The 27,611-nt window shown below is 47.9% G+C and overlaps 1 protein-coding gene across 2 annotated transcripts in view; it reads left to right on the forward strand.

Annotated features, from left to right (window-relative positions):
* Window positions 1-27,611, forward strand: part of LOC1281113 (connectin) — a 95,871-nt gene that overhangs the window by 58,737 nt on the left and 9,523 nt on the right. Inside the window, exons 1-2 of one of the 2 annotated variants that reach the window (XM_061644432.1) lie at window positions 6,529-7,388; window positions 21,632-21,696. The gene's annotated coding sequence lies outside the window, so the exon portion shown is untranslated. Of the gene's footprint in view, window positions 1-6,528; window positions 7,389-21,631; window positions 21,697-27,611 lie in introns of those variants that run through there. The other variant, XM_061644433.1, reaches the window with a different exon arrangement.

The raw sequence follows: 27,611 nt of genomic DNA on the forward strand, positions 1-27,611 counted from the left end.
CTAGTGTGCGTTTGTTTTAGCACTGCGTGTTGGATTGCTTTGGGAACAGACAGACACCGAAAAAGAAAAGCACACAGGTAGAACACTTTTCACGCTTCGCCGGCCAAAGATGACATCCTTCCGTGGGGTTTGCTCGTGTACGAGTGTGTGTGTGTAAGTGTCTCCGTGTCGATCCTTTTCCCTTTTAGTTCATTTTTGGCTGCTGCTGCTGCTACTTCTGCATCCTTCTCATTTGCGCAGACCTTTAGCGCAGACCTTTTGTTCTGCTTGACGAATTTTGTCAGAATGCTACCATCCGATCCCTTGACGTATGGGTCGGTTTAGTTTTTTTTTTGCTTGCTGTTGCCGTTGTTGTTGTTGCAGATCCTGCCGCACACCTTACCGGTGGTGGAAGACGTTACAGCAGGCGTTGACGGTGGGTTTGGCCTGCGATGCCTTTGGCGAGAAGAATTGCCACGCCGGTACCTGTTCCAATATGCTCGACTTTAGCCGGTTCGACCAGTGAATGGATTTCTCGGGCAGCCTTAAAAACTGTCCCTTCTCGCTTTTCTGTTTCCGTCCTTCGGGTGCTTCCCGAATCGGTGGTTTTCTGTTTTGCATACCTTCCCTGCAGCAATAAATCTTTAAAGGTGATCCTTCCGCACAAACCTGCAGCTAAGAAGGTACGGAGAAAGATGAACGGGACAAGCAAGGCCACCCAATACACCTGCCATTAGGGGATGGGCTGTGTGCAGGTGTACACAACACCCGACTCAGCTCGGTGCCGAAGCGGAACCCCTTTTTGCCATGGTGTAACCTTCTGCCGGACGGGGTAAATATTGAACACTACAAATAACACCTCGCCCACCACCGCTGGTGGAATGTCAGGCAGGCTGTAGAGTGTACAGGAAATATGGCATGGGAGTTGCGGGGATAGGATGGGATCTGACAAATAGGCCGCTAGTTAGAGAAGCTAATGATTTGTGTCACTGCGTAGCGCTTCCTAACGCTTTTCAGAAGCAAGTGGAAGAAGAGCGAGGGAAACAGAGAGACAGAGAAGAGCCCGATAGAGTCAAAAGTCTTTCCCGAGGGTTACAAAAACATTACCCCTCAAGGGAACGTCTTCCAGTGTGGATTGCTTGTTTTCTCCGTGACAACTCCCCGAAGAGAACATATTTTTATGACAAATCCTGATTTTTATTTATTGATTTGCTCGGAGGACTAACACTCATAATAACAAAAAAAGCCACCCTCCTTGTGTCACTGCTCCGGAACGTCTCCTACCCAGAGGCTGCCATCTAAACAGGGATAGGGTTTCGGGCTGTGTTCGGCACACTGCGGCACCGAGCGGACGGATGGACGGACGGATCAGGGTTTAATTAAATCCCGCTTGGCGCGTCACAAGTTGATTGCTTGCGCTTTGGCCGGGATCTAAAATGGCTATCAAATTAACATTGACAGCTGGATTAATGATGCCGCATTGTTCTCGAGCGTGCCCTGGTCGGTGGTGCGGGTCCGGTGCAGTGGGCGCACCACTCCAAGCACCGTTTTCGGGCCAGATTGGCCGGGGAAAGCGAAGGTGCTTGCCGATGTAGCGAGGAAGGGGGTACAAATCAATCAAACAATTGGCAGCGGACGATTCGGCACAGGCAAATTCGATAGACTGCGCCTGAGACCCTGAGTGGCATATGACAGCGGTCCTGCCGAACCGGTCTCCGAGCCGCCGGGACGTTCCAACGCCGCAACTGGGGCGAATCCCTTCCCTTACCAAACCCAACCACCACCTCCACCGTCCTGCCTTTGTATCGAAGGCTTTGTGTCGGATTTCGGGTGGTAAAGTTGAAAGCTCCCACACGCCACGGAGCACAACATGAGCACAACATTATGTGCTCAACCCATCCCTACCCATTCCGGCATGCAGTATCTTCTTGCAGACTACTGTATCTCCTGTCGTGTCGAGCATCAATCAGGGAATGATTTCACCCTCATCCGCATCATGCCGCTGTTGACCGTCGACTCCGGGGGCCCGGAAATTATGCTGTTACATGATATGGCTGTCCCCTTACGGCGGTTTGCATTCGTGCGCCGGCCCGGGGAAGCTTGCAGCATCGAAATAATAAACCCACTCACACGCACACGCACTTATCATTATTGTCATTCATCCATCGAGTCCTACTCGCCATCGCGAACAAACGCACCGAGCCCGAATGACGCACGCGGCGCAAGTGCACCCGCAGGATCGTAAAAGAACTGACACAATGCACTCATAATTCATTATCAATTAACGCGGAAAATCATTTACATATGTTCGGAGCGGGCGAGTGTATAGGGAAAGGGGCCCGGAAAGCAGAAGGGGGACAGCGTGGAATGGTTATTGTGGCCCACCATCTGGCGGTTGGGTGAGAGCGGGAGAAATTGCAGTCGGATGCGTACCGCTGACGACGGATTGTCGCATTCGCATTCCTTGGAGAGTGAACTCTAGCGCAAGGACAGTGGTGCAATCGATCGCAACGAAAGGGTCAAAATTCGGATAGAAGTGAAAATGGTTGAAATGATTTACAACACAGAAAAAGAACGATTTCCATAGCTTATATTTGATAACATCGAGTGTGTAACTCTATATTTAAAGTTATTAAAATAACCACCTACCCGCATAGTTGTTCCAACAATAGTAGATAAAAATAGCAGGTTTAATTCCACTGAAAAATGTTCATTCATGCCAATTCAAAAGGAATTATCACATAACATATATTTCAACACAACCTGCTCCAATTTCATCGAAAAACTCAAAAATGAATCAAACTACATCTGTTGAATATTTTCCTTACAAGGCTCAATTCTCGGTAAAACATCGTTTAAAAATATCAAATAATCCCACACCAGAACCCACAATTCGTACTAGACATGCATTGTCCAGCGCCAGCACATTGTTTCCACCGTACACCCCATTTTATGTGCAGTGCTTCGACTGTACTTTCTCTTTGACAACTCCGCACCCACCCTACCGCAAAGGACCTGCCTGCGCACTCTAACCACTGCCGTTATGCAACGAAGAATATCCCCCTTTTTCCCGCTTCCTCCCTTACCACAAATCTGAGTCGCTTTCAATTAATCGGCAATAACGGGCAGTTTCTCCGGACGCACAGTTACTGCTGCTTCACCAAACCCGCAGAATCGGCCAAACCCTAAACCAAATCGGCCTCCAAAACGGTCAATTTTCACCCGCCGACCCGGGGTGGCAGTCGGACGGCGGATGTGGAACGGCCCATGCCCGAGTAATTAGTTCGGACGACTAATTTTACGCTTCATTTGAGCGTTAGAAGAAAACCCGTCGAGCATGGCTGGTGACACGACACACGCATGCATGCATGCACACACACATATACACATACAAACGGGCATAAGCACAATGCACATAACAAGCAGATTATGAGCTGTAGCTGAGCATGGAATTATGACACCAAACGATGTCTTTTACGCCCAACAACGGAGGGCGATTGTTTGAGTACGTTAAACGACTTCCGTACCAGCGCCTTGGGGAACGGTTTTTGTGCGGTAAAGCGAACGCAAGCGAAACAGCACTTGATTTCGGCTGGCGCTTGTTGGCTTCACAGCAACGGAATGGATTTCAGTGCGTATCGCACCAGATTTCCACCATCGGCCGAGCTTGGGTAGTGAAAAATCGTTAAACAATTTTTATATCCACTGTCAGACAAAAAGCAATAATTGATAATTTGTCAGGCAACGGTGGACGCTCCATTTGGGCGAAGAAGCGCGCGCGGGGGGGTCAAAGAAACCATAAACTTCTTACCCTGCCCTGTCGTTTCTCCCACCGCCAGTTCATCCTTGAACAGAGCTGCTTGTAAACCACGTGGCTAGTCTCAATAAAACCACAATTCCCAAGTACATCCCCAAGAACTGCGCTCTACCGAAGCGGGCGGGCCACATTTCCCGCAAGCGCAAGAGCATGGTACGAACCGGGCACGGTCTTGTTAGGAATTATTAGTTTTTCCCCTCTGCTGCTCTTCGACTGCGGTACCCCTGCAAGCTGAAAGACGCACATTGTCCACGCTACGGTACGTCGCGATGTCGCCGTACGAGATTTTCAGCGACGATGGTAAGTACTCGCCGTTGCCTAGCGTTAACCCCGTGTGCTCACTGCTGCTGCTGCTGGTCCGCCCGCTCTCCTTCCCACACAGCCACACATCTTGCCAGCGGGATGCAAGCCGAATTAAATTTCGTCTCCACAATGAGGGTGCCCGCCCGGGCAGCGGCGGAAAACGTTTTCGGATTTCGGGGTTTCAGTTGATTTTTTTTTTCCAGGAGCATAAATTTCGATTTCAAAGCTAGAGCCGAAAGTAGACATTCTATTTCGCTGAAGTGAGTAAAATTGCACTCGATGTATTTTTATGTTCCACGGCAGGAAGATGCTTTTGAGGAGGGGGGGAAGATGTCGTGAAGATGGCAGATTTTAAATTGAAACAATCGTACAACAAACAAGTGCCACCGGAGTGGAGTGTTTCCAACATTGTTTAGCGAACACGGTTATATGCAGTATGGCACGCGGGGAAGTGAGAAGGAGGGATCTATTATTCATGTTTTTGTTTGCTGATTTAATTGATTCCTTTTCCTCGAACAGATTTCACGTCGCCAATAGCTTTGCAAAGAATGTCTTATCCTTTAGCGAAGAAACTCCCCCACACACTACTACTACCTTGTGTCACAGTATTAACAACATCCCTCGGACGGTAACTTTCTCCCGATGAAAAATTCATTCGCCTATTTTTAAGAAACTTTGCACCGGCCACAAAAGCCTCCATTTAGGGCGGGCCGAGCTCTGGCGTATGTCCTTCACCTTTGCCAACAACCGCAACCGAATTCAGCCCGCAGTAACCGCAGTTGAAGTCTGAGTGAACTTCTGGCCCAAATGGACTCGAGCCTTTGCTGGGCTCTTCGTTTCCTTTCGGCTAGTTGAAGGAACATTTCTTCACCAAAGTGTAAGTGTTGGAGGTTTTACTTTGCCCGGTTTGTTTCCTCGTTTTATTCTACTTCGTTGTTCGCTCCAAGGGTTTGTAAAAAAAAAGCACCGCACTCGTCTTGAAAGTCGAGAAGAATTTCAAATCCTCCTATTTGACCATGAGGTTGTACCATTAGATCTTTCCCAGAGTGAAGACGTACGGTTTGTTGTTTGCAGGATGCGACCTGCCTGCTACCTGCTCCGACACTCACTACACAGGTGTGACCGAAGCAGGAGGGAAAGAAATCGGACCGATGAGCAGGTCCCAAACCTTTCGAGTCCCAGGCGATGTTACGCTTACACCGACCTACAGCCAAGGTAATGAACGAGGCTCTCCTAAGTACGGTGAACTCCCGGGCGAACTGATGACTTTACCGGTGAGCTGTGATGCAAAAGTACACCCTTCGCTTTGACTGTGAGCGGGCTCGTTCCCCGGTCCCGATGAACGATGTGGCCACAGACGCTGGAGCGTTTCGAAATGAGCATTCCTCGCTGGAAATGCAAATGATGGTTCGTTTAATCGCACGCTTAAATTGCAATATCTTTGCCCCGAAACGGGAGGTACGAGGAAGCTGGCAAACAGGGGGGGTTCGGAAATAGTATCTATTCCACGTTCCACTGCGTGCACCTCTTGGCAGTGCACAGCACACTCCCTTAGGCAGATCTTTAGCCCCATTCGGCTGCTTAACGTTTTACACGTACATGTTCACGTTACACCGCATTCGCTCGGTGTTATTCCTTGTTGCCGAGCGTTCGAACATGTACCCGTACCAAAGGTTAAGGATAATGATGGTTCGGTGCATTCGAAAAACGGCAACCATTGCTAACGGGAAGACAAAGCCACAAGATACGGAGGAAATTAATTCCCGCCGAACATACCTGAAGCTTTCGATTCACCTTGCTATCTCTAGCGTCAGAAATGCTTCTCTACCTGTGTGCTGTTGTAAAATGCGTGAAAATAGTCATTTTTTGTTGTTGTTAAGAACGAACATCATTTTCTAACACATTTCACGCTGTCTGACGGGCTTTTCAAAAGGGAGTGAATGAAAAGGTTAATAGTGCCCTGCTATGTGGGCTCCCACGCACGCTAGAGAAGGTTGGAATGCAAACATTGAGCAAATGCCACCAAAACCCGAAGACTGTGAGAGAGCGAGAGCATTTGAAAATGTAAACTATTATTCAGAGAAAAAGGCTTTGATCGTCATCGTCTTGGTGGAAAAGCTGGCCATAAAAAACGGGAAATTAAAAGCGACTGAGAAGGAGCGATAATGGGTCGTCCCGTACCCTAGCCGAGCGACAGAGAAAGGAACTGCTTTCTTCGACTGCAATGCGCAGAGAGCCCGTACGGTGGTGGGAGCGAAGGAGAGAGCGACAGCAAGAGAAAGCTGCAAAAGCGAGCTGCCGCTGTCAGTGTGAGAGAGAGTAAGCAAATGAGAGGGAGAGAGAGCGCGCGTTTGGCGAGAGAGCGCTCATCGCTGCAGACGCCTGCTTGGGTATGTGATGCCTGTGCCGAAACAAAGTACGCGTCCTGGAGCGCGCGGCAATCGCGTTTAGTCCCGTAGAAGCTGTGCGTGCGGAGCGATCTCGAACAACCCGTTTTCCACCGCGTCCCGGTTTTTGTGTGCGTGCGTGCCGTCAAACGTGTGGACGAGAGTATTTTTCGCGGCAAAAGCCGGATCGACCATCGATCGACGGTTGTGGTTTTTGCGGTTTTTTTTTTTCTTTCCAAAAGGTTTTGTGTAGAGTGTGATTTAATGCCCGTTCGGTGGTACAAACAGTAAGCGACCAATCTTTAAATTTCGTAAAAGGAAATTTGAAATCTTAGTGAGCGAAAATAACGATACAAATATATTATAATACAAAACAACCCTTACACGTGTGTGAATTGTGGCGTAAATGATATTTTATCCGCCAGCTATCGATCGCGTGACAACTTTAAGCAAACCCAACCAGTGCCCTCGTGTGTGTGTGATTGTGTGTGTGTGTGGTTTGTGTTTGAACGATATTTGGTGTCGGCGGTGGCACTAGTGCTAGCAAATAAATCACCAACAAGCTTTCCACCTATTTCCCACTAGCAGAAACACAACAAACCTCGGTGGAAAAGCTTTTTTCCCCTCGCCGCTCTGAAGAATTGTGTGTGTTATTGTGTACGATTACGTATGTTGCAGTGCGTGTGTTTGTTTGATGGTGTGATAAGGCAAAGCTAGTTAACCGCTCCGGCTAGAGAGAAGTGTGAAACAAGTGTGAAAGAGCTTCTCTGGGCAGGAAAGGAAACAACAACAAAAAAAAACATTGCTGCCAGCCACGACTGAAAGGATAAGGATATCGGTGCGCCATCGAGTGGTGGTGGCGCGGGTGGTTGCGGGTACGGCACGATCCAGTGTATCAAGAGGTAAACTAAACCGATCTGACATAACACTACCAACCGAGGGGAGGAAGAGGTTTTGAGATTTTCCGCCAAGGAACGAAAACGTCACGCCTGATAAATGATGGAAATGTTAGGAACGATGTTTAAAGTTGCACTGCTACCACGGGGCGACAGTGCGACGAAATGATGTCAGTTGAAATTTGTTTAACGCTGACGATGGGGAGACGATGGTTCTTTAAAGCTGAACTGGGCCGTACGGAGCTCTACGGTTGTGAGGATACGGTTTAGAAGGATTGCCGGTGGATTACTTTACGTACAGGCGTAAGGCTCCCAGCAATGGGTGACTAATTGGATGTCTGTAGAAGTCGTAGCAGTGGAAAATTGTGTCAACTCGGTTGCGTTTAGACAAAGCATTGCCATACTTACTGTATCGGTTGCATATGTTACGGTTCAATAAGCCTTAGCTGTGGCGCTTTTTGGAGTTACAATCGCGTTTGTTCAAAGTTATTTAGATCAACTTGAACAGATGACCTTTATCTGCGCAAACAATTTAATCCTAAACAAGAATCGTCATAGAAGTGCTGCGAATTAACCCTCACCAATGCACACAATCTCAAGATGGTACAGTAAATTAATTGCATTCAATCTGCGACTTGCTCCTTCACTGCTGGCGAACGAACCGAGCGAACCATATCGAGAGTTGACCAGTTTTAATTGCTCCAAATGAACCCTCCGACCATCGCTAACGACCCACGGTGCCCGTATTGAAACTCTCCCGTTCGTTAAAGTAATCACGAGCGATATAAATTCCACACGCACACACACACACACACACAAACTTTTCCCCCGTTTTTAAAGCAGCGCTGCTTTGCACGTACAGTCATGCTGCAAATACGCGCTAAAAAGTTAGCCGCACCACATCCTCCGTATCAACTATATATCTTTCCCTTTTTATTTGTTTTTTTTTTTTTTGGTCTGCCTCTTGTCTCACGGGACCCACAGCGAGGGGAGCTGCAACTGCATTCGTACAGCCAGCAGGCTCCCCCCGAGCAACTGGCACACCGATTTCTTTTGCTGATCAAGAACTCGCACCATAAATACTCGCGCGCAAAGAACGTAAAACGGCTCCTCCAGAATGTGCTGCACTTTTGCGTTCCGTGTAGATTTCGCTTTGTGTGTGTGTGTGTGCAACTAAACCTTATGCTTATGCCCTTTCGTGGTGGCAAGCAAGAAGCAAAAACGGATGGCAAACGAGTAGGTCATTGCAATAGAATTATGTTCCATTCGGTTCGGTCGCCGCGAAGAGTTAACCTCCCCCCCCCCCCCCCCCCCGTACCGCTCGTACCGTTGCGGCTGCAGCAGCAGCAGCGCGGCGTGAATGCAACTACGCGGCAGCACGAAAGCGCAAAAGATGCAGATGATGCAGTAATAATGAATAATTTAGTCGATTGTGTGCAGCAAAGATGGGAGGTAATTATCGCGTGGTGCATTACAACCTGCCCATATCGACCGAGAGCGAGAGAGAGATAGAGAAAGAGAGAGAGAGAGAGAGAGAGAGATAGAGAGAGAGAGAGAGAGAGAGGGCGAGAGAGAGAAAGCGAAAGAGTGTAATAAGCAGCAACAGCAGCAGCAAGTGGAAACAGCTGCAGGCACAGCCCCATAACCCGATAAGTATCTGAACTTGCTGAACCTGGGGCACCTATTTTCTGCACTGCCCACTACCGCCCGCTTTGTGTTTTTTTACTTCCCGGGGAAAATGGGGAATGTTTTCGTTGGAAAGAAAAACGATTCCAAAAATAGTGCTTGCGCGGTTTGCCTTTTGGGGTTTGAGCAACTCGTTTTCTTCTGGTGCAGAGGGATGACTTTGGCTTCCCGTGATGATTTAGAAGAATAGATAAAGGAAAGATACAGATGAAGAGAGAGAGAGAGAGAGAGAGAGAGATAGAGAGAGAGAGAGAGAGAAAAGTGATACAAAGAGAAGAATTGGGCACGATTCTATCATAAATGATGCCCAAAACTGAGCACGTTCCGGACGAACGTTTCATTCTTCGCATGCATATCAATATATAATGCCCGCCGCTTGATTCGACCGGGGAATAGTGGCCTGCTGCTGCTCCCCTTGAACCCACACGCCCGACTGGGTCGATAATTGTTCCTATAAACAGAACCGCACTTTTCCAAATTTCCCGCGAGACACACAGCGGGCAAAGTCAGCTCACACCGCACGTGTGAGCCGGGCGGCCGTTTCTGTGCTGCGTGCGTGCTGCCGTCGTGCACCCGATTTGCCCTAATGTTCGCATTATGATGATGAAGTGAATCATAAAGTGTGGGCTGTGGTTGTTGCTAAATGTAGTGCTTTTTTTTAAAAAAAAAAGAAGGAATTTAACCTAAGCTAGACACAGGACAACATCACGAACGACGAACAGGGAATCGTGTCGCAGCCGTGCACAAATTAAAAAGCTCATTTATTTAATTAAAATAATTTCACCCACACAAATCTAATATGGCGCCTATCGGGCGGTTCAATCATTTAATTATTTTACCTTTCATTTCCGTGGTGGGGGAAAAAAAAGCAAAAAGATTCCTGCAATTTACCGTTTCCGTAAATGGCGTTCAAGCACAGAGCACCAGGACAGGAAGGCATAAATGGAATGGCGCATCAAAATAAGATCACATTTTCACGCACAATTTCGATTCCACGCCGCTTGGGGGAGTTCTTTCTTCAAGTGAATTTGAAGCATTGAGGTGGTTCTTTAGAGCAAAAAAAAACATACACACACACACATACACTCCCATACCGGCAGCATAAAACTCCGCCCGTCAGCAATTTTCCAAACATGTGAGCCACCGCTTCGCGTGCGTTTATGTGTGAGGGCCGCTCGGGGTATTTAGAAAAATGAACCTGAAACATTCCGAAGCAATCGGGCCCGTAGGGTTTATGGGATTTGTTGCTGCCGAGTGCCTCAACCCACTTCCACTCACACACACGCGTTATAGGGCCCACCAAACGGAAAGGGTGGGGGGGGGGGAAACGCGTTTATAAATGGCTATGTTTTTCCAGTAACATAAATAGTGGAAAATAATAATAATAAACACGCACGGACTCATGCACGGACCCCATTGCCTTGACAGTGCCCCGTTCTGTCTGCGTGATTGTTTGTGCGTGTGTGTGCTGACAGTGGGGCGTTTTGTGGTTATGTGGTTCGGTGGCCGGCAGCGTGGGGCCGGTGGGTTCGGTTGGAGGATTATAAAAGGCAACATTTTCTATACACCATTTATCGAACCATATGTACCGGTTTGCGTGCGTTGGGTTTGCAGGCAACGAACGAAGCAAACAAACAATGACGCTGGGCCGGTGGGTGGCGAAAGAGGGAGCAATGCGTCTAGCGGCCGACAGGAGGATTTCTAGCAACGGACAGACGCACATAAACACATTCATCCAACAACACCACCGAAATGCGTAATGTTCGCGTATGCCCAAGCACCGTACGGAAACAGCATTAACCACTCGAACACTCACGATCAGCATTTGGTTCAGTGTTCGAGCAGTAGCGATTGCATATTGTGCGCAATGTGCGACTGTCCTGGCGGGATTTATTCGGGCCCGTCAACGCGCGGCGCGTTGGTCGGGGCAGACACCCCAAAATGAGATGCCAAAGTCAACCCGATCCGCTGCCGGTGTGCTTTTTCGGAAGTGATTTTTACTCCACTGCGTCTCCCGCGGTACGGTTTTCCCGGGGCGTTTTCCGCCGTTCGGATCTATGGATGCTGACATGTGCATGTGTGGCTGTGTGTTTGTGTTGCCCGGGCGCCGGCTTTTGCTTTGACAGGTGCGTGCGGACGCTGAATGCGGTGCGGATGGTTGATGTCAAAAAACCCCGGGAGGAAAAGCAAACAAATCACTAAGCTGACGTTAAATAAGTGCATTCCCCTTGCTCGCCTCCAGGGCCAACGGAGAGACATGATGATGATGGAAAGGGCAAGGGACACGTGAGTTTTGGAGTTGAAACTTTGAGTCCGAACGGGTGGCAACGTTTTTCAGCGAGCTGTCCCAAATGTATTGGGCAAATCAGTTGAGTGTAAACCACACACATTTGTAGCGAATGAGTGAATGCATCCTTTTTTGTTAACGAAAGCTTTAATCAAAATCCCTGTACGCTTAAAGTGTGTTTAAAACTAATCAAAAGTTTAAGCTTATTTCCAGATTTAGACCAGACTATTCTTAAAACACATTTGTTGTTTTGTTAAAAAGAACAAGAACATAATGGAAATGACTGAGAACACAATCAGTATAGCAGTTTACAGGGTTTTCCAGGGCTTCTCATAGTTGTGGGACACTTCCTAGACTCTTTCTTAAGGAAAGTGAACTTCATATATTGGAAATTGGGCTCTATGGCACTCTTTTTTGTACAGGCTCCTTGGCAATTCCTATTGGATTTGTCCAACAAGTGTGCTATCGAGTTTTTTTTCTCCTTTATTTCTATAGAGACTTTGACTTGACTTTGAGTTCCAATTGGTCTCATTCGCCTCTTGCTATAGAGGCCAATTCCCTCTACAATAAGATCATTTCACGGAAGAATAAAGTTCATTTCACGGAGTCAATAAAGTGCCCCACAGCTATGAGAACTCCTGGAAAGCCCTGTATTCTACAATAAATAACAAAAAACACGTTGTAATAGACACAAAAACAAACTATTATAACCAACCATGATGCTGTCATGAATTAGTGTACATAGTTTAGACACCTTCAGGCATTTCTGGGCACAAAAACGCAAACCAAAACACAAACCCTCCCCCTCGGCCGTTAATGTTCGGTACGATCGGTCAGCTGAATTCAAACGGCATTTGCCTCGTGGTGACATGCAAACGAGTAATAAAAAACCACACTCGCACACAAAAACATTACATTAAATCCCGTACCAACTTCCACCCTTTTTAAGGGTCCCATCCTTTTTGCCCCTAAAATTGGGCCCGTACGTGGGTGCGCCTAGAAAACACGCGTGCGGGACAGGAACGAACCTACAACAGGAACATGGTCCGGCAACAACGACAAAAAAAAAGCCCGGAAGCGACCAATAAATCTACCGATTTATCGAGCGCATATTTTACGTGTCGTTGGCCGGCCCGATGCGTTTCGGAAAATGGGTGCGTTTTGTGTTTATTGTTGACTTGCGGGCTGTGCCTGGTTGGCTTCTTTTTTTGTGCGTTTGTGCATGTGTACCATTCAGGAATGGGCGCGGGTGACGACGTTTCGCTTCATCAGACGGGCTGCAGTTTTGTTTCCACGCTCCCCCAGTCTTTCTTTCGTTTCCGAATTTTCAAACATTGGGCGCTGTCAGGCACGGGTCCTCGTCTGTTGTTATTGGTGGGTGTGCGTGTGTGCATTGTTTTTCGTTGCTTTTGTCGGAGGCGGTAAGGCGGTAAACCGAGCCAAACCAGGCCCTGCTCCCAGGTTCAATTGTTTCAATTACAAATGTTTACGGCAACAACCGCTCCCCCCGGTTTGGTGCCTCCCCGCCGGTCCCCGTTGGCAGTTAAAACAACGGTTATGCTGCACCGCCTGCACTGGGCGTTGCGCGGGTGGGGGGTTGATGGCGAAGGGCGATGCATTTATGGTGAGCTGATGAAATGTTTTTACATCGCTGCGTTCAACCGTGTTGCCCTTTAGCCCCCCTCAAGCTGAACGGGATGGGAAGGCAAAACATTTGCGGGAATGGGAAATCAAAACATAACGAAACATCGAACATGGCTCCCTTTCCAAAGAGGGGTTGGTATGTCTGTGCTTTAGAAGCGCGGGTTGAGCCAGTCAGAACATTATGGCACAGGAACAGGAAGGAATCGGATCATGAAGCGTAGGTTATGATGCGCAATGAGCGCGTAACAGGGGTTCCGAGATGTGCACCGGAAGACGCTGAGCCGATTAAAACAACAATGCTGTAATTGTACACATAAAAGTCAGTTTCATGTCATGGCTTTTTTTACTACTTTAAACTGAACCATTTGCTATCGCAGTCAATATTTAACGGCCATCGATTACCCGCCAGCCATTTAATTTAATGAACACAGCATACTGCAACCCAGCGCCCACCCCAAAACCACCCACAAGAATGACCAAAACCACCCAAACCCAGTGTATTGTGTGTACATTGGCTGCAGCCCACAATGAGCCTCCCAGGCGCTTGGTTGTTTGTGTGTACTCGACCAGTGCTGTGTGCTACCGATGATATTGTGCATTCAACCCGAACGCATTTACCGGGAGCAACACACACAAACAAGGCATTTAAAAACGTTGAAGGCGCCCTGCTCTTTGCCTCCCTGTTCCACGATGCACGTGCTACACGTATGCACGGGTCGGAAAACAATTAAATTTGGTTAACTATTAATAATTATAAATAATGGAACGTAAACAAACCACCCCAGCCCAAAGCCCAGTGCACATTCTGCTTGATCAGTTTGATGGCTCACCCATCCCACAGACTCACACACAAACGACCGTTGGTGTGTCCGTTTAACCTGTGTGGGACGTTTTACATCCATCCACTTCCATCGAATCCAACAACCCAAATCATGTCAGCGTGCAACCCATGGTAACATTGTCCCTTAATGGTTTCGAAAACACATTCCTGGAACGGGGACGCCGTTGGGACGCCTTACATATCGCCAATTACCATGGTTGATGCGAAGACAGAACAACTAAAAAGAATCAATCAAGAATCAATATGTTTTTGACAGCGAAGTGCACACGGTGGGCGGACAGGCGATGAAGATGGTGCCTGCTTTTCCATTGGCACCAGATCAAGGACCGACCAACCGAACCGAAGCGTATAGTTCTTGTTTCGGGACATTGTATCTCAGGACTAGTGCTGCAAAATGTCATGGGCATTGCGAGATTTTCACTAACGAAAACAATGAACATGTACGTGGTAGGTTGATACTCATTGCTGATACTGCGACATGCGAATTCTTGAATCCAACGCATTACTCTGACTGACAAGCTTAGCTTAATGCCAGCGCAAGCAAAATCATGATTTTTTCTGCCAAATGCCACTGTTTCAGTCACCAACACTCATGACTGAAACGAAGCTCAAATCAGCTCACGTACACAGCTGAGATGATCAGTGACGAGACTTAAACAGTTGGAGGATCAATCACATGCTTGGTGACATTTTGATTAGCTTCCAACTCTTGGTCACTCACTTGGTCACGACACTTTTGTTGGCGATAATCACCACTTTTTTGGAATATACTTGGTGTGAGGGCACAAGCAATAAAATGGGCATGCTTTCTCCCTTCTGTCTGTTTTGATTATCTGTGGGGTCAAACAGAACGAAAAAAACATGCTCATTATGTTTCTTGGAACCGCTCACAAGCACAGTGTATCTCCCATGACCATCGTGATGATCACCGACTGAAAATGTCACGATCAAGTGACTGTCTAAGAGTTGGTTGCACACAATGTCACCAAGTATGTTATAGTCGCACCAACTGTTTGAGGCTCGCCTCTGATCATCACAGCAGAGCTCGTGACGCTGACATCATTTTGTTTCAATCGGAATTTTTCATGACTAATGACGCAAAAATGTCATGAAACGTTTTGAGTATCACCTCTGACTATCACAATTGAGTACGTGACGCTGATATGGATTTTGTTTCAGTCAGATTTTGTTATGACATTGCCAGTTACATTTTGCAGCACTGCTCAGGACACGGGGGTCTTACATGTCCATAATTCAACGATTGGTTACGCTTAATCGACAGCTTGTGCTCAGTTGTGAGATCGGCATGCAATAAAACGAACAACTCCCTGTTTTACAACCTCCAGCGAAATGGGCGCGTCGTTGTTATGGTTAACCATTCCTTCGAATCATGTTTTCCACAGTTTCTTTTTCATTATTAAATGGGCACCAAAAAAAAACAAACAAAATGCCTTCACGGAAGAAAAAAGGTATAAACCCACAGCTCCCTTGAGTGTGCGTGTGTGTTTGTGTGTTGTTAATTTATGCATTCGCTTCGTGCCGTGACGAACCGGCCTGTCCTTGAGCTTAACGGGCTGCGTCGCGTGCAACATGCACCAACAGCACGGTTTCCCGCGTATGTCATGTTTGCTGCCAGGACTCATTAGCGCCATTATGGTTTGGCGCGGGTTGGCGGGATGGCGCTTGGGCTGGAAAATCTCCGATCTCCACTGGACGGCAATCAACACGTATTCGTTAATATATTGGAATTGACCACCAGCAGCAATAGCAGAAGTTGTAGTTGGACGAAAATTTGCATCCATGCAATTGATATAGCGCCCGCGAGGCATATTCGAATGGAACGGACGCAGCGTGCTTCACAAGGTCATCGCAACATTTAATTGCAGTGAGCGTGGGTTCATTTCAAAAGCCTCATACACCCCCACCCCACATTGACACATGTTTGTCATTGAGTCCGTGCCGCCCGGCTATTGAGTGACAATAAACAGAAAGGATCATTAACAATCGATAAGGGAGCAAGCCGAAACAATGGGAAGAAAGCAACAAAAAAACGATTAAAGCAAATTGGCACGAGTGAGTGGGTGGTGGTGGTTGGGGGGTTTGGGTAGGAGATATTGCTCCTACAATACTAGAAATGCATTCCACGTTGCTGCGTAAACGGGTGCTCCTTCCAACCGGGCTGCGCACTCTACGGGGCTCAACGCGTACGTGACCGTTTTTAATTACGGCAAAATGGCGGATGGCGGTTGGAAAAGGGGGAGGGGAAGATGGCTCGGCATCCAACCTGCCGTGTCGTGTCGCGTAGAACGAACAAACGCTTAAAGGACAAATAGAGGCGACATTATCAAATCCCCACTCGCTCCCCGGGGACACTGTTAAAAGGTTGTGTACAGTGCGCTGCGAAAATAGGTGCCAGTAGTAAATGGCGGGGTCACACTAAAAGAAAAAAAAAACCAAAAACATAACAAACCGTACAATGCAAGCATAATTTGTGTCAATTTTGACCGCAAAAATCGTTTGCTCTTGAAATCCGATTAGATTGCTGGTGGAAAATCGGCTGCACACTCGCGGTTTGACACCCACTGTAACATGCCCTTAAGTTCATTGGCCCGGGCGCTTCCCCCGCACGACAAAACGATTCCCTTCGCGCGCAAGTGCGCGCGTATGATTGAGCGGCGCGTGAAACATGCATTCAACATCGTGTCGTCCCACCCCTCCCGTACCCGCGTTCCTTTCCGCGAGGGGTCGCGCGTGTCAGCGTGTTTGACATTTGCGCGTGAGGTTTCATTCTAATGAAGCGCCACCACCAGTCGGGCTCAAGATTCGGCGTTTGCGGCGAATAGGTGGTGGGGTTAGGCAAGGAGCCGATGGGTGGCAGTGCCTGGCGACAGTGTATTAGTAGTAGCGGCACGATGCAGCACCGATGTCATGACGCTAATGATGACAGCTTGTGGCATTATCCAATTGTGCTGGAGCAGCAGCAGCAGCAGCCGCTTCTGCTTTGGATGAGCTTTGACGGTTGGTTTATTTTGGCCGCCGTCGTTGTTGTTGTTGAGGTTGTTGTTTTTGTGTCTCTTTCCCTTTTCCACACCCGCGCTGGGACACTTAAAAGCAATTGACAGTAGTTAGTGGCAGGAGCTGGTGTAAAGCACTTTCGGAAGGTGATTTGCAATGGCCATCACAGAGCCAGACACACCGAATTGGGAAGGTTAATATGAAGATTCAACCGCACACGATAAGACAGCAGTATCATTAGCTAACAGGTGGGTACACAGCACAGTTTGAGGGAGTGTAATACCGATTACACGTGCTTTCGGCGCGTTGCAGATTATTGCAGTGCTAATAGCAACCGGTTAGCCGCTCGCTGAATACTAATTAACAGTTCGGTGCAGTTTGTGGGATTATGGGGTTTAAGCCTTGGTGCCGACGTGATATGAGCCTTTCCGATCGATTGATTGATAGCTAACTAATCAGCGTTACAATTTGCGTGATTGAATCGCTCGCTCACAAAAGTGCATTTCAATCAACTGTTTAACGCACACACACAGACGTACAGAGAAAAACGAAACAAAATCATCACACTCCAGCTCAGCTCAGCAAGATTAAACGCACATTAAACACCAGCTTCAGAAATTAAATTTAGCTCCCATCCATTCCAACTGGCATCTCTATTCAGCCGCACAGTTAGTTACCGTTTTGTAGCCAGCTTTCCTACCAAAATCAATCTACGCCCCAATCTATCGCCGAACCGTATCGAATCGAAAGCGCTTGGCGAAACCATAGGAAATCGCTTGATCCAAAGCCGATTCGAGGCCCACCGCCGCGCTCCCTCGAACGCTGCTCGTACACGATGCCACAGTGGAAACCTGCGCCCCGATCCGGTTCGGTACCGATTTTCCGGCCACACTGGGATCGATTCGACCCGGCAAAACCCACCTCTGGCCGTTGCTCTAATCCGATAAATTAGATTGTAGCGTACACACTATCCCATACACACACACACAATGCTGAAAACGATGCCGTCGTTTCATGGTAGCGACCCATGGGAGCTGGACTCATACCTGGTGCACCTTCGCTTTAGAGTGCTTTAGGTGCTCCACGGAACCTGGAGGAAAACGGATTTACCCGTCACCTAAAGCTGGCTTCTTCTCGATCTCTTTGGTTTCAAAACCCGGTAAGGGAGGGACCCGGTCCGGTAAAGCCATACGCCGTGTAAACAAAGTGCTTTCCATTTTCGATTTACCCTCCGAAACCGAAAACCGCTCGTCCGGTCCGGCCGTCCGTGTGTCGATGCGGAAGATCAAGAGGCTACACGGCTGGCAACATCAAACTCTCGTTGGCACCGCGGTGGGGAAAACGTTAAACGTTAATTGAACCGTTAAGAAGCGTCCACCATATGGCCTAACGAGAATCGATAATCTGAGGCGTGAGCAGGTGAGCCGAGGGGAGGGGGATGGGTTTATTCACTTCAGATTATTGGTGCTGGTGCTTCAAAAGCGGGTTACTTGCCCGGCATACAGCTTAAAGTCGATCGATTCTTTTCGTTTGCTACACCGGAAATAGTGCCCGATGCGCCAAGGTTTCCCACAGGGTCGCTGACGGGTGGCCAGTAAGAGGCAGCACCTCCGCTTAAAGATGTCAATGACTTCTAAGGGCTCCAAAAACACTGGAGACTAGGAGAGAGAAAGAGAGAAACATATAATACGACAATCTCATATTTCTCACCCATTGCATCCCGGCTTCTCTGAGTAAAACCTGGTTTAAGGCCAAAAAAAAAGGGACGCCATCTGTTAGTGGCATTAAACATTAAACACACGGACACACGGGCACAACACGGTACGGTTCCCACGGAGCACGGCAGCTACATCCGGCCAGCCGGAGTCGAAGTTTGGAATCTCCAGGCCGGAGTTAAAATATTTACCAAACATACGTGACAAGAAGCAGGTTTTTTTGTGCACCATTTTTTCATCCACGTTTGGTGTCAATTCGATTAAGGGCCTACCCTTTGAAGCGGTACAGTACTCCCAAGACGGACGCCGTCAGTCTTCAATCGCATTAAGAAGCAAATCAAGGATCTTAACCTACTCAAACAGTTAGTTTGATTTTCGCAATGAGATTGTCTTCATCTAATAACGGAAAGGCTGGCAAACTTCCAGCGGGAATTTGCTATCCTTTAATGGTGAACTTCATGCCCAACCGAGCGATACGACCTTGAGATTTACATTTTTTGTTGTTGTTGCCTTTTTATACATTCCAATGCTCTAGAACGCTCGTTGCGTATTCCAAGAGCTCGAGCAGCCTCTAATCGCAGAGCAGAGTGTTTCCCGTGTCTTGTTTGTTAATCGTTATCTCATTCCGTTCCACTGGCGCTGGTTCATCAAAACCACCTGTGACGGGCGCAGGCTGCGAGAGTCTGTGTTGGATATCTGGAAGCTGGTCGTTTTCTACGAATCTAGGAGGACCTCCGAGCAGCAGCTCATCAAACTTCTGGGACGATCATGGCGACGATACGGCATCTACGGGGATTGAGTGGAATTCTGTTTAACCTTAAACGCCGGACGTAATTAGCGGTACCTGTGCGCATATCAGCCATCCACCCGTCGCCCCTTCTTTCGCTACGTTCCGTCGGACTGAATAACATTCTCTGCTTCGCTTTCGTAGCGTGGTAGAGCGTTTTGGAACGTTAATTAAAAATTACTTATCCTCCCGGGGTTTGGGTCTGCTTCACAATGGTTGTTCTTTCGTTTCTGCTCCACTGGCTTATCAGTGATCGGAGCTGGAGAGCAAACGAGCCAGTGGGCAAGAACTTGCCGCATGTGACGCGAGTTTCTTCATTGCTCACGATGGCTTGTGACGTACGATTTCATCTCTGCCTCCAGAGTTTATTTTATTTCTGTCGAGACACAACTATACGACTGCTCCGTTTGTTTTTTTCGAGAGGTTGCAAACGTATTAGATGAGTCTTTTTTCGGTGCTCGATTTTCCTATTTTTAGCTAAGGCACTGTGTCAAAAAGAAGATCGCTCGGTCGTGATAAGAAAATCGCTTGAATCCTGCAACCTGATGCCGTATAAAACGGAAAGTACAAGCAAATATTTAATAAGATTCCAATTGCACCCAAACTGAAGCTTCAGAGCGCAAAAACACGGCCGTTCCTAAACCTTAAAAGGGTGAGGTGTAAAAGAACAACCAAACGCCCGATCCCGCCCGGCACAGCCGTAGGCGTGCTCGTGCCTAATGCATACATATGTTGCTGATGCTAATGGACAGAATCACGATGGCAATCGGCAATGGTTTAAGGGGGAGGACAGTCTGTTTGCTGAAAGCATCGAACACAGGCTCCATCTCATGCTGTGACATCGACGTAATGCGAACCGCCGGAGGCACCAGCCCTTTTTCCCCTCGCACAGTGTTGCTGCGGAATCGAGAAAGGAGGCAAATAATGCCGCCCCCCGGGCCACTTGAAGCTGTCAGATCGGATTAAAATCCGCTGCCTTTGAACTGTGCCTGCGAGCTGTCGGTGGCAGCGCTTTGGCCGATGGGAAAGATTTTGGCCGGGAAACCTAGGAATTCTAGGAAGTGATGAATGGCAACCAAACCCCCCAAGGCAGAGCAGTGAATGTGTGTGTGTGTGTGTGTGGAATGTAAATCTGGAACATTGGTTAGCTGAAGCAAGAGTGCAATTCGAGCCGGAGTAACTTTGCGAGCAAGCGGCGCGGAAAGGAATCGATCACAGCCCGAATGGCTGCATCCTCCCATAGCAGCAACGTAGCGACTTCGAACACTGCCGGAGCATATTAGATTTTACACGATTGTGCGCCGCAAGCGATAGACAAACAGTGAGCAACATAATTATAGTCACTGACTGCTGCTGCTGCAAATCGTTTGTCAATGCCAACTCGAGCTTCATTTGCACTCAACCGAGAGAGAAAGAGAGACAGCTTCAACGATATGGTATTGGGCAGGGACACACACACACACACACACACGCATGTGCCGCGTGGAAAGGGAGTCGGTATCGGCGAATGAATAATTAAACCGCGCACCATACGAACGACTAGTAATTAGTGTGGCTTTTGATATGTAATCTATCGATTATGCGCCGCTTAAATGTATGTTTTGGGTGGAACGGGGCCACACAGGGAGCGCGAGTTGCGTGCGTTCGATGTAGCTAATTTCCATGCATTATCCTAATTTCGTCAATCGAGTGTGTGTGTGTGTGTTTGTGGGTGGGTGTGTGTGTGTATCAATGTCAATTTGCCGCATTCGGAATGGGTGGCACTGTTGTAGGCTAAAGGTGAACGATGAACGAGTGAATAATTTACCAATTGGAAGGCAATTGGATAGCGTTTAGGATGTTTCTGTGTTGGGTTTTTTTTCCTCCACATCTTTTGCGTATCCAATAGCAGAGCAGATCACTTTTATTTTAATGGTGGAAATTTGTTAAACGATTTTTAAAACATGCTTGCGTAATATTTCCTGAATCCCTTCCGCGTCGAACAGCAGTGATCTGGGAAAGAAATTCGCACAAATCAATTCGACTGATTGGGATTTCTATCGAATCTGCTTTTAAATAAATGCCTAATAAGACTTACGCGAAGGATTTTACAAAAATCCAACGTTACGTTGTTTCACACATGTATGACGTCAATGGCAGAGGGACAGCTTTCTCATGCTCGTTTGATTGATCCGGCTGTGTCTCCGCTCACCATAACCTTACCACAGACACGCACAATCATTGGAAAATTGTGAATTAATTAACCGTTTTTCTTATCTTTTCCCACTTTCACAGAGCACTCCAACAAAGCCCCAACTGGTGGTGGAACCGAAACGTGGCTGACATTTAAACTCAATTAGGTAAGTGCACGACTTCCCGAAAATAGGCGTCAAAACCATTTGAATTTTCCACCATCAAGAGCCCCAAGAAAACAAAACACTTTTCCCGCAACCGTAACGCCACTCACCTGAGTGTGTGTGTGTGTGTGTTGGGTTTGTCTCCATTGGGCCACATGACGCAAACGGGTAGAGAGATTCCATGGCACACCCGGAGCACAATTGCCGGCGGGCTTCTCTCGGGTGCGTGCGTTTGCTTTATTGCACCATATTAGCTCGTTACGCGAGAATTCAGTTTTAACGGGCCCATTCGCATGAACTGTCGCATGGCGTTTTAAACCTGGCCCGTTACAACCGTCGCTCATATTTCAACATTTGAGCCGCCACGTGTCACAACCACGGACAATCACCGGAAGGGGGCACTGCAAAAGGGAAAAGTTTTTTGATGAGATTTGGCTCTGAAGAAGAAACCCCGACCAGCTGACGGACCTTCCGAAACGACCGTAGGAGACGAGCCGGTTCGTAATTTCTGTTGACATGCGTTTGTGATATTTAAACAGGCGGCAGCAAGGTACGGCAAGCTCCGGTCGGACTGCTCCCTCGGTCCCACGGACAGACGCAAACCCGGACTGACTTGCTGTTTGCGCTGTCTTCGATGCGCAAATAATGTCCCGCCCCGAAATTCTGCAAATCCTCCCAATCCCCCGGTGCTGCCTGAACCCTCGCCTGGGTTTCGGTGAGTCGTTTTGCTCATCCATTGCAGTCAATTGGCTGGGAGTGTGTGTGCCTGGGACCACCGCCGCCACTGCCGCCACTGATGAGGGCAATTTATGGGGTTTTTGCCCAAACGCCACCCTCCCCCAGAGGACGGAACGGGGATGAAATTTTACAGCGAAGTTAGCTCGGGACCGTCTGCTTCTGCTGGTGGAATGCTGAAGAGCGTACAATTAAACTGAAAGAAATTAATTCTGACCCTGAGATGGTGCTTCAAGGATAAATTGGTTTGAGAATTGAATCCCATGCGCCATGCCATTGGTGTCTTCTCTCCGTGGGTACCAAGTGCTGTGTCCTCTGTGTGGCTGGGAGTGTGTATGTGTGTGTGTGTGTGTGTGTGTGTGTGTGTGTGTGTGTGTGTGTGTGTGTGTGTGTGTGTGTGTGTGTGTGTGTGTGTGTGTGTGTGTGTGTGTGTGTGTGTGTGGATCTTCGGATCGGTCGAAACCTTTATTGGAGTTGATACAATGGTCAACAATGACGACATCCCAGGTACAATTAACTATTTACTGCGGGATTGTTAAGTCTAGATGTACGTCTCTGGAACGTATCTCGCAAAGGAAGGACATAACAAGTCGAGCAGTCCAAGTCACTGCTCAGTGGAATGATAACCATTCACTAGCTCTAATAGGAAACGAGCTTTGTGAAGCACGGAACATTACATCCGACAAAAGGACAACCCATCTTTACCCACGCAGACAGGACCTGCCTTGACTGGCTCGCTTTCATCCCGTAACTCGTACCAATTGATGATCGCTCAATTAAAATGTAAATTTCAACTCCCTCCAACCAACTGCCACGACCGGTTCATTATCAATTTAATTGAGTGAATAGACAAACGGTTCCAATCAGCCATGGATTCTCGCAACAGTCCGGTGACGGGTCAATATTTGCCGTTTGCTGTGGCGTACCTCACACATCAACGAACGTTCAGCTCCTCCTTGCATGTCGCTTACTGTCGCTGTTCACGTCCGTTACACGTCTTCGCTTCGGAAAAATCGCCTCAGCTATCGGACGTTATCGAACGGCTTAACACAAGGACTAAGACTTGCGCAAGAAGTGTGTAACATTGTTGTCATCAACAATTTGCTGGAAATGGCTCCACTAGACATCACTCAAAATTTATAACACTACATCTCCTTGCACCCTGCTCCAACGCAGACAACGGAGATGTCAGTGGAGATCGTTTGTAAGCAATCGTGCCATCGTGTAGTCTGCTAACACTACCCGTTGGTTCGGAAGGTGAGCACCTCAAGCAGTTGCTCGCACCCTGCTTGACACATATCTCATTCGAAGCAGCTCCTTTGCGCAACGCTCCATCTATCATGCGGATCCATAATCTGTTCATACATCATCATTTGGAGCGGCAGCCCTATTCCGCCGGCAGTGTTGTGTTGAAAGCCTAATCGAATGAAATAAAAATAAATAAACAATCGCCTTCGGGGGGCCATTCTTGGCAGATGGGGCGAGCGCTGGCAAAGGGGGCAAAGGATTTGGAAAGGCATAAGGAATAACGGGCCGAAGCGGAAAGAAGCAACACAGCAATCGGATTGTCAGCTCGTTACGTTCGCCGGCGCTCAGAGCTCAGAGCACACAGGGTGGGGGGCAAAACAGAATCATGAATCAAAGATTCTTGCCATCATAGCCAGCACGAGCCTTCTCAAGCTGGAGGGGACGGAAAAGAAAGCTGAGAAGAAATGGCAAGCGTGGCAGTGTGGTAGTTTATGTTGCATTAAATCCTGCCGGCAAAACCGAGCTCAATGCGTGAAAAATTGAACAACAACCCAACACTGTTGCCTTTAATACCCAGCACTCTTAATACTGGAATGGCTTTTGGCTCCCTTCAGCAATCGATATTCAGCAATCGAGCGTACACGCATCCTAGCCGGGCACCCGGGCCCTTAGAGGATGCGAAGAATTTTGTAAGCATCTCTCTTGCTACCCGTAGTAACGCAGGAACCACCGGCGACTGGCCGCTCGAGATAATCGTAATCGGTCACAGGTTTGCAAAGTCATGAAGCGTACCGTAGCCGTTTGGGGAAGAATATTCTATGCGCCGGGGGTCGGTCAAAATCTAATCAAACATCGTTTCTTATGTGCAGAAACCGCTCCAATGGCTTGACGTTCGATTTTCAGTGTACATTCTGTGCGTGTTTTGCTATGCATCTGTTTTTTATTTGATATTTATTTAAGCTAGCCAACCGGTTCGTTCCGGTTCATGTTTTATTTGCCGTTTTTCTCCGCTCCGCGGCCAAGTGATGCGAATGATTTAATTTTGAAGCACGCACGGCCAGCGTAGAATTAATGCCATAATTTATAACTACATCATGATGAAGACATTTCGCCCCTGTCGGTGAAGAGAAAGAGAGAAAGAGAGAGAGAGAGTGAGATCTAGGGAGAGATAGTGAATAAGAACGTTGGAAAATAGAAACAAAATAGATGGGAAGCGGGGTTTGCAGCTATATCTAATCAATTTCTTTGAAAATCAAAGACAGGATGCGGAGCATTTCTCGTTATCGAAGCTGAACGAGCTTCAAAGGCCGCTGAAGCTTAGGGACGCGTCTAGTTTACAAAGATTTTCCCTTTTTTTTACCTTCGCTTCGCTTACCGCTTACCCTCTCTTCGGCGAGCCAGCTTGCAGGCGGTATTGAATTTCCGATTCGTTATTGAATTCTTTCATATCCATCCAGCTGTCAAACGAGCGGCGGCACGGTGATGGACCGGTGCTTGTTAGACTAGTGTGCAGCATAATCGGAGCATAGTTGGTGAATGCTTACCCGAAAAATGAAGCAAACCACCATAACAAAAAAAAGAGAACATGAATACTCCTCCGACAGGTTCAATCATGTTGTGCCACAGAGCGGCTAAGACCTACGGTTAATGTGGATATTTTGTGGTTGCAGTCGCGTTGCATTCAACGCTTTCTGCGGTTTCTGTCTCAAGTGCTTTTGAATGTGCGTTCTGTGGTCGGATGAAAGGATGGGAGGAAAGGCAAGCAAGGGCAGCCGTAGTATCGTGGCTCATGTTACAAAAACCGAGATCATATTCCTTTCAAACCACCAAGCAAACCCGAACGCGACGGTACAGTACTAGACCCCTCCTTTGTGCAGCGGTTTTCATTATTATTGAGCATGATGTAATTCCAATTCATTCGTAGATCATTGACCACTGAAGCACGCTACATTTAATGGGTGCTGGATGGGAAAGAAGAAATTGAAACAAGTTCGTTGAACTTGACATCTATGTCTAGTAAATGTCACTTCTAGCTAATACGATGAAATAAACCGATCATTGATGTATGTTCTGTCTGTGTAGAAGAGTAGAATGAACTAGAAATGTATTAAAACTACTTAAAACGTCAACAACATTCAACCAGATGTTCACACAACGTACGTATTGACGTAGCGTTGTGATACAAACTGCATAACTTTAGGGGCAAGTGATGAGGATTGCCTACTTTCAAGCAATACTGTTGTAATCACATTTGAATGCTTCAAATGACCTCGATCTCCTCGAAGCTCGTGTTTTTTGGCAGCCGCAACTAGATTGGCTTCCATCCAATTACTTGATTACCTTCAGTCCGACACACTTCCTTGCCTTATTGGCTTACGCTACGCAAATAATACTTTGATGACACTTTCTTACATCAATTCACACCAGCAAAACAAACAACACTTCTTTTACATCGATTAACGCAGAGAGGCATTTTATTTCCAGTGGATAGTAATTCGGTTCCCACCGGTTCAGCTTCTTCAATGCCTACTCGTACGTAATCGTACCCAAATTGGTTTAACATTTACATGCTGACGGTATTATGCCAACCCCTACTCCACTCCAGTAGAAAAGCCTCTTCAAGCCACGCACCACACAAGACACGCCACTGACAGGGAGCTATCATTGTGCCCGCACGCGTTGCTTGCGCCTCTGCACAAACACTTTGACTTCGAGTACGCTTTTCTGCGGATTAAATCGTACACCAGGTGTGCCGGAATGGCCCATCCGACAAAAGGCACCTCACCCCACACTGCTGCTGTAAGTAGCGTACGAGCTCTAATCCGTTCAAGATACTTTCGCCGTGCAAGGCAACAGTCGAACAGAACGGGCCCGGCCTGCCGGAACCTGACAGCAGCTGCGAAGAAAAATCAAACAGCTCTACACAGCACAGCAAGGGGCCAGACCGCAAGGCGGCTGAAAGCAGCTTTTCGCTGATCTACATAATCGAAGTCAACAATTGACTGGCAAAAGTCAATCATTTCGAAAGCTTAATTCAATCATCACCACCTTCCCCAGAACCCGCCCGCTTTGTGCTTGGCCGGTGCTTGGCAGCACCACTCGAAACGGTAATCAACTTCGGCGCCCAACCCAATTTCCGAGCTGTTGGGCTCGGGCGGTTCCGATTTTACCGCGTACCGCGGTGCGAACGATGTGCGCTTTTCTGTGCGATGTTTTTTCTTTCCTTCTTCATCTGCTTTCATCCTTCTGCGGGCGTGCTGTTGTTGAGCCTCGGCTTGTCTATTGCCGTTGCGATGTCCCCGGCCCGATAGCGCATTATTGAATTTAGAAATTTCGTTAGGAAATCAAGAGATTGGAGTGTATACTCCACCACCAAGCGCAGATAAAAGCGAAAGGACGCATGCTGACAATCGAAGCAAAAGCCTACAAGGGTCTCCGGTATTCGCTGCCAATGAACAGCGAACAACCGCCGGCACAGGACAGGCAGGCAAAGGCAGGGCAAAGAAAGCAAGAAAGCGAACAAAAAAATTACCTCAATCTGGTTTTCGCATCGCAAACTTCATTCGCACCCGCGGAATCGGTCCACCGGGAGCCCGGGGAGCGATTCGCTTGTACAAATTGAATACACACTTCCGTGTTGATTGTTGCTGGAAAGAGTTTCCTTTTGGGCGTGGGGACGAACGGTTGGGTTTCGGCTGTGGTCCTATTCTTGCCCTTTTCTTCTCGCCACGACTTTGGCCGAGGGTGGCCTGTTGCGGCAGAGGGTTACCGTTGTTCGTGCGCTTTTTTTGCCATCACGCACGGTGTCGTTCCGCTAGTTTGGTCGCGAAAAGCGTTCCTTTTGCTTTTGGTTCGATTCCACGCTCACCATTGAATGAGCTGGCTGGGAGTTTTTACGCGAGCTGTAAATTTGTGCGCAGAAACAGCAAGCAACG

This window comes from Anopheles gambiae, chromosome 2, assembly GCF_943734735.2.
Source record: "Anopheles gambiae chromosome 2, idAnoGambNW_F1_1, whole genome shotgun sequence".
Taxonomy (NCBI): domain Eukaryota; kingdom Metazoa; phylum Arthropoda; class Insecta; order Diptera; family Culicidae; genus Anopheles; species Anopheles gambiae.